Source organism: Dysidea avara, chromosome 14 (assembly GCF_963678975.1).
Source record: "Dysidea avara chromosome 14, odDysAvar1.4, whole genome shotgun sequence".
Lineage (NCBI taxonomy): Eukaryota > Metazoa > Porifera > Demospongiae > Dictyoceratida > Dysideidae > Dysidea > Dysidea avara.
In genome coordinates this window covers 11,613,819-11,621,949 of record NC_089285.1, presented here as the reverse complement: position 1 = coordinate 11,621,949, position 8,131 = coordinate 11,613,819, and the positions used below count along the sequence as shown (strand labels likewise).

The following is an 8,131-nucleotide window of genomic DNA, read 5'->3' as shown; positions in this document are numbered from 1 at the left end:
AGTGATACTCCAACATGTCTTTTGTACTGCTCAACAGCACATTAAATTTCTACGCATTTCTAGAGCATTTTACAGCTTTTCCCACTGGTCGGAAATTAAAGAGAGTGGAACAAATGCTTGGTATACAATGACAAGTTATATTCCAACATGTTGGAAACAATCTTTTAAACATAACTTTTAAAATTCTACACATTTCTAGAGCACTTTTCAGCTTTTCTCACAGGTGGAAAATGAGAATAATGCACGGTATACTTTTCTATGTCACCTCAGTTATATTCCAACATGGTGGAAACGCTCTTTTGTACTGCTCAACATAACATTTATAATTCTGCACATTTCTAGAACCTTTTACAGTTTTCCCACAGGGCGGAAATTAAATAAAGCAGAATAAATGCATATCACCTCAGCAATTACTAGTGATACTTCATGTTGGAAATGTCCTTTTGTACTGCTCAACATCACATTTGAAAATTCTACACATTTCTAGAGCCTTTTGTTGCTTTTCTATATCACTTCAGCAATGGCTACATCAGCAATCACTAGTGATGTTTCCAACATGTTGGAAACGCTCTTTTGTACTGCTAACGTTGAAATTAAATTTTATCACTGGTCATTGCAAAGGTGACATAGAAAAGTATACCCGGCATTTATTCTGCTTTATTTTGTTTCCAATCAAAGGGATAAGCTGCAAAATGCTCTAGAAATGTGTAGAATCTTTAATGTTATGTTGAGCATTACAATGTTTTTGTTTTGTCCTGTGCAGTTATCCACGTGGAAATGTACGAATGTTTCCCCAAGGCTGTGGTGGTCTAAGAAGTGGTGAAGCATAGATATGATGACATTTCCACCCTTGCCCACATTTGATGCCTCATCAATCAGGTAAATGATCTGTAGAGAAATTTATGTGAATTTTGTTCTGCTGTATACTGAAAGTTGTTCACAATACAGTCATCTAACTGAAATATTATAGTGTGTTGAAAATATGCTGTAAATTGTAAGGTTATAGTGTAATCATATTATACTGCATGTACAGATTCTTACCTGGCAGGGAATAGCTTCACAGCACACCCCAAAAATGGCACACTTTCTTGGTGTCAAGAAGTAAATGGGTCCCGGTTGTAGAGGGTCACTAGGATAGTGAATCTATGTACATACATACATAGGGAAAAGTCACCGAATATTGCACAGGGAAGTACAACTGTATGTACCTGTTGGGCCATGTCGAAGCTATAATGGATACAGCCTTTGTTTGTCTTAGGTTGAATATTTGCACCGGGTGAAGGAATTCCAGATGGAAACAAGTTCTTTACAGTGTCACTGCTCTTTTCACATACTTTACGATAATGTGATCTCTCTGATTTAACGATCTTGAGATGGCTTTCCGCTTGTTTGGTGGTCTAAAAAGAAACAATGTATGTGGTAAAGAATGTATTTCTGTGTTTATAACAGTGTATGGTACTACTATTATTACTACCTGTGACTTTTCTTCATCAGACGTGTTGACAGCCCTCATTATTAATGTACTATTGGTCTGGCATGTCCAACACAGGTCAGTTGGCACACTGTTAATCCTATAAAATAATAAAAATTTTATCAAGTCTCGCAGACAAACAGTAACTTGCTGCATGGTTTGTGTAGTATTATTATACTCACCCTTTTACTGCAGCTGGATGGCAACAACTTGATATCACCTCGCTTGTACCCAGGGATTCTACCGGGTAGAAGTATTGCGTTCTCTTCTGCATAGTTCTGTAAGAGCCTGACAATGGCTAATTGTTGATCATGTCATTGCATTTGCAGGAAGTCGTCCTGTGTTTTTGTGCACTCTGGGAGTCAAACCGTTTGCAGCATAGTGTTCCGTAATGGCTGATAGTCTGTACCTCTGTCCAATTCCATGCAGAAATGCAAAAGTGACAACACAAACAGGTAAACCATTGTGTGAATGTTCTGTGTAAGTTCTTTGTCTCGAGCCAACTTTGCGTTGTCCATGTGTTATGTCTTTGTTCTTGTTCATTCCAGCCATTATGCCACCCATCAATGCCATGTCCAATTGATCATGTGACAGTAAAGCAGCCTGTGCTCGGATATCTAGAATATACTCCATTGAAAATTGGGAGCTGCAGGGACTCTTTTTGTTTACCAGCTTGTAACCACAGGTTTTATCCAGAAACTTAGCACACTTTTCCTCTTCAGTCAAACGTGCACCTTCACAAGTTTCAGGCTCTCTTCTCACTGATACTGTGGCATTGCTTCATCTACTAATGGCGTTTACCCTCCTGGTAGGCGTGCTGGAGACAGGTACATCTGCTGTGTTAATCGTAGGAGTGCTGAAGACAGGTACATTTGCTGTAGTACTGGTCAATTCTGAGTGACTATTTACAGGGGATTGAGTAGTTGGCCCACTTGTATATTGATGTGTGCTAACACTACCTATGCAGACAGAGGAACTGGCAGCAAACGAGCCAAATGGACCATTGTTGTGTGAGTGAGAATTAACAAATAACTGACTTCTACTGATAGAAAGAGACTGAGGAGAACTGGAAAGCGAATGGCCAACTGGTGAGTTACCCAGTGATTGTTGAGTGGTAATTGATGGGTACTCAGCATGTGACAGGGTTTGAGGTGACTCAGTAAACTGGAGTGGTGATAGTGGACTGCCAAATGAGTGAAATGATGGACTGCTTTCAAGCCAATCATTACAAGGTGAGTAACCACTGCCATGTGCATACTGCACAGATGATAACTCAGTTCCATCCAGGCTACCCAGTGAGGAGACAGTTGGGTGACATGGGTGGCAACTAAAATAGCTGGCAGCGGATTGATGTTGACTGAGTTGCTGCTGGAATGGAGCTCCACCAACCTGCTGCTGGTCTCCACAACTGGGGATAGTATTGGCAGGACTTACAGGAATATGTCTACTAGTAGACAAAGGATTGTCATGGTCGTCACTGTTAGTCCTTGAAGAGTGATCAATGACACTGGACTGAGAATTAGGAATATCGAAATCTTCAAACAGTCCTATGATATTGTTTTATTTTAAACATTTCACAGTATGATTACAGCACATCAATTACCTTGCTCGCTGAATTCTAATTCACCAGCTTCATATCTGCACTATGACCTGGTCACCATTAGCAGGTTCTGTGACCTTCTTTCGCTTCTTAGGTGTTTCAGTGCGGTAAGTGATTCAAAACATTTAAGGCATTCCAGCAAACATTTCTTTACCGAAGTCCAGCTCATCACCGCTTATGTCATCATCGCTGTCATCATTGCCAAAGTAATAACTGTGCGTAAACACTGTTAGACAGTCACACTAAGCCATCACTGGACATAGAGTTAATAGCGGAAAGAACACTGGGTTTTTTTGACGAACTAGCCATTTTAAAGGGTTGGCGCGGAAAAGACGGGGAAATGATTGAGAACAAATCTGCTCGTTTGTAAGTTGGTCCGTGTTATGCGTACTGTGAAATCGCTACATGGTGCAGTGTAATGGTGTATATCTCTTTGTAGCAAATAGCTATGAGTGTGAAACTTCACAAAAAGGAAGGTTAATAGTTGCCCTATCGATTTATGTAATAACATCAATTTTAAAAAAGTATGCGATTTTTTCAATAAGCTCTTTCTTGCTGTTTTGTTATGTGCTGAGATCATAATTGGAACACTGAAGAGCATACTAGAGAAAATTTAGCTTGATTTTGAGTATTTTCTTTTATAATGAACAATGACCTCCAGCCTGCATGGAAATCCAAATTTTTGTGGATGTTTGCCTGGCCTTATCCACAACACAAGTTATAGGTTATCAGATGCACACAATTGGAAAGTCTTTTTTGCAAATTCTGTCTCGATTATTGCACATTAATATGATGACACCCATGAAGATAAAGCTAAAATATATTAGCCATGCCTTCCCCCTTTTTCACAGCAACATATTAACCATATTAGTACCTTATTTCCGCTTCCTATCATGTGATCCAGCCTCATGACTTTGCCGTGACCAATGTGATTGATTATCCCTATTCCTATATGTTGGAAGAACGTTTACAATATCACAAGCAAAGATTTTTTACCTGTTCTGGCGAGGACGGGAACGCGAACGAGAGACAGAGGATCCATTGTCGTCATCCATGTCAGCATCATTCATATCACAGTCCTCGCTCTGTCTCTCTACGACGGTGAGCTTCCTGAGCAACTCAGTGAACTGCTCGTCTGATAAGTTGACACTTAACGGCTGTGGCAGTGCAGTAGGAGGAACAGGATTCAAAACAGGAAGTATTCCAGAGGGTGTAGGAGCAGACACAATAGGGGCAGGGTTGCTGCGACCTAGGCTGCAAAGTTTCTGACAGAGGCACACCAGTATCATACACCCAGTGACGACAAGCACAAGCATGCTGAGCCAAACCCAGCCAGGAACAACAACTTCAGGATAGTTGACTTAGTACAGCAGATTGGTGAAAGAATCGTGCTTTTGATGATAAAAGCATAAAAATTGGCACAATGGTAGATTTTACCCTTATGAAAATTTTTAGTTATAGGGGCATCTCAGATTTGACCTTTAGTGACCTTTACAGCCATATTAATGTTGAAAAATAAGGTTATTTGCCAATATATTATGTAGGATTAATCTAACATTTAAAAGTAAGGTACCAAATTATAGGTCTCATCGAGCAGAACATTTCAATGTTTATTCCAAGTCCATAGCTTAATCTGTTCTTGAGTTATGGACTATTTATTATTTTAAAAATTACACGTCCCCGCAATTATTAATGAATATGTTATATATACAGTTCTGTGTTAAACATGTGATGTATTCCTGTACTATTTCATTAAGGAAATTAATATAAAGGCATTGTATGGCTATTTCTTTAACTAATTAACAAAGGCAAATGTAAACAATCATTATAGTAAGAAGGTAATATCATTCACCACATAGTCCACCACAAAAACAAAGCATGGTACACTGCAATGCAACCAATCAACATTTGCATCGTCCCTGACATCCTTTCTTACATCCGCAGCATATAAGTTCCCTACACACTTGTGATACCTCTGGTAATGCTGTCCAGTATACTTCCCAGCCTTCTCCTACATTTCTGCACCATCCCCAGGTATTTGATAATGGAAGCACTGGAAATGCAATCATTGCTTGGCTCCAGCTTGGTATACAGCTCTTTTTGATGTGCTGTATGAGGGCAGCCGGTGTTGGAGGAAAGGCATCTATTGCTCTACCTTTTGCAAGTGAAGAGCTCCTTTCTGGCTTCATTGACATGCTCCTTATCACAATTCTGAAATGTCTGGATGATCAACTGCTGCAATAGCTAGAACTACAACATCAGTGTCAACTGTACGTATCAATACTGGTTTGTATTCTTTTCTTGCTGCATCCTCTAGTGAAGAATGATTCTAGTATCGGCCTCTTCATGTGTGCATGGAGCTAAATCTGAAACATCTGGATGATTTACGCACAGCGCTCCAGAATCTTGAGTTGTGATAAATTCTTTGTTGGTTTTAATGCAAGCTACACTTAACATTGCAAGAAATAAAAATAGTTAATTTTTTGTTGTCATTGATTCGAAGAAATTCCTGCCAATTACCTGGGATTGTGCTAGAATGCTCAACACGTCTCCTTATACCTTTCCCTCTTGTGTTCGAGCATCTGTTTTCAAGCTATCTGGTTGATAAACGTCCCAGATTATGTCTAATCTGAGCAAATTCTGAAGTTGTGTTGTGACTTAGGATATAAAAACACATTTGGTAAAATCATCAAATGTCCTTGCGGTACCAGGTTGCAGCAGCTACACCATCAAGAATGCTCACTTGTACTGTGGGTGATAAACAATGATTATTTACAGAATTGGCTTCTTCTAAACAGCACAATAGATCTGACTTCTTTCCAGTTCTCAATTTACCCATTTGTGATAGTGATGGTAGATAAGACTGATTTTTCATGCTTAAAAAAATTCATCCAAATCACCATTGCGTGTTTGAGAGGCTACATACAGTCTAGAAAAAGAGAACAACCAACTCTAAAGACTTTAGTTGCAGCTGTGATTTCCCTTTGACTGGAAGTTGGCTGAAGAGACAGAGGTTGTACCTTTAATAGGATCCATTGTTGATACTTAACTAACCTTTCAGTGATGTACAATTCATACTGGTCATGTCCCAGTGTTTCAATACAGTGCACTGTCTGATATTGCAAGAGTCTACAATGTTTCTGCTATTCAAAACAAGATCATCACTACATTCAGCAAAAGGATTCCCCATTTGCTGTATGAAACACTGTAGACTCTGCAGTGGCAGACACAGTGTGCTGTATTGAGACACTGGGAGGTGACCAATATGAATTGTATGTAACTAAAAGGTTAGTTAATCAAAATGTACCAATAACAGATCCTATTAAAGGTAACAACCTCTATCTTCTTCAATGATTTCACATCTTGTACAACTACCTGCAGATGTTTCTTCTGTTCATGATGACAAAAATCTTGACTCTGCGACTTTTGAATAGAACATTCAAATTTGTCAATTAAATGAGCCATTTCTGAACCAGATAACCATCCATTGATGTAAAACAGCTGGATTCTCTGCTAAGCCCACTGCACCGCTATCACCTTTTACTGATGCATTATTTTGTTCATGAACCTGATCAATAGCGATAGCTGAGAATAGCCTCCTGGATGTATTTTCTTGACACAATATGCATAGGCTCCAATCTGTTTGATTAGAATCTGATGATATATAGGTTATCGAGGATCCACAATCTTATAAATTTTAGCCATTTTATCATAACTGCAACATTAAAAATATTTTACGTAGCTATCTGAAGACGACGTGGACAGTTTAAAACACCCTCTGTTCATGAAAGACTATGAATGGAACCATTACATGTTCTTGTGAGTTCATTAATGACTTGCTTGTGTTTATCATCACTTTAGTGTTGTTCGGTTTTGTATTGTTGTAATATGTCCAGCTGTTCTTGCTTGTAGCTATTATTGTGTTTAGCTAATTTTTGCACTGTTTATTTAGTGTTACTGTATGTCGTTACTCCTGCAAGGAAGAACACTCTGGCAAATTGCATGAAAGGATAGAAAAAATCAGTATATGGTGGATCCTATGACAAATGTGATGCAGGACTAGTCTCGCACTAATGCGCAAACACCGTCTGGTGACAATGGTCGAGTTTCTTGGGTTCTGGTGAAACGTCGAGTCACGATTCACAAGATGAAACCGAAAAAACAACTTGACAACATCTTGAATAGTCTAGGGGACTTCTAATAAACGGCTTTAAATAGTCTGCTTTTTGTCCACTTCCAATACATTCATGCAATTGTGCAACTCCTCGATTCTGATTGGCCAGCCAATATTTTGGCTGGATCGCACTTCCGGGCCCAAGAAACTCGAGCATTGTCACCAGACGGTGTTTGCACATTAGCGCGAGCCCGGCTGGGCACAAGACTAATGCAGGACAGGGATATATTCAGCTACTGAATAAATAAGCCACATGATCGGCAACTATTTTGCTCTCTTCGGTAACTCTCAGAATAATTAATTGATTGAGTCAGAGAGGACAAGCTAACGAGTTCTAGTTGTCATGCTACTAATCAGGAGTAAACTACAACAGCGGAGAGTACTCATCGTCACCCACAACCACAAAGAGTGTGACGCCTGTATTAAATTTGTCAATACAACTAGCTAGCTAGTTATCAATAACTGTGTAGAAGGTTGAGAGTAACTAAGTTAATTTGTTATTACAAAAAGGAAACTGCAAAAAGGCCAAATACCTGAAAAGACAAAATTGGATTTGAACTCATCAAATCATCCAAACAAGCTATTCAGAGTTTATCACTGCATTGTTCAACAACTCACTGTCTTGTAAAAGTACTTGTACTACATAAAAATGAAACTCTGGCAATTTATATCTTGTGGTTGATTAATACTGTTATTCATGATGTTGGCTGACAAAACGTCGGTGTCACTCATACAACCATTATTATATGTGACCAGATCTGTGAAAAGGGGTCTTATAGCCTTTCCAAATTTCCAAGTTTGATGCCATAATGTTTACCTTGTTGTCTTAAAATTGCATCCAGGAATAATGCTATGATAGGAGTGTAAAGTTACCAAATTTTAGGCT

General features: G+C 39.0%; 1 long non-coding RNA gene across 1 annotated transcript; it reads left to right on the top strand.

The window, feature by feature from the left end:
• The first annotated feature begins 2,265 nt into the window (after nt 1-2,265).
• LOC136243893 (uncharacterized) lies at nt 2,266-3,059 on the top strand. The gene is made up of 4 exons (XR_010695011.1): nt 2,266-2,337; nt 2,383-2,559; nt 2,605-2,703; nt 2,759-3,059. It is a non-coding gene; the product is annotated as an uncharacterized lncRNA (long non-coding RNA).
• Nucleotides 3,060-8,131: the final 5,072 nt, after the last annotated feature.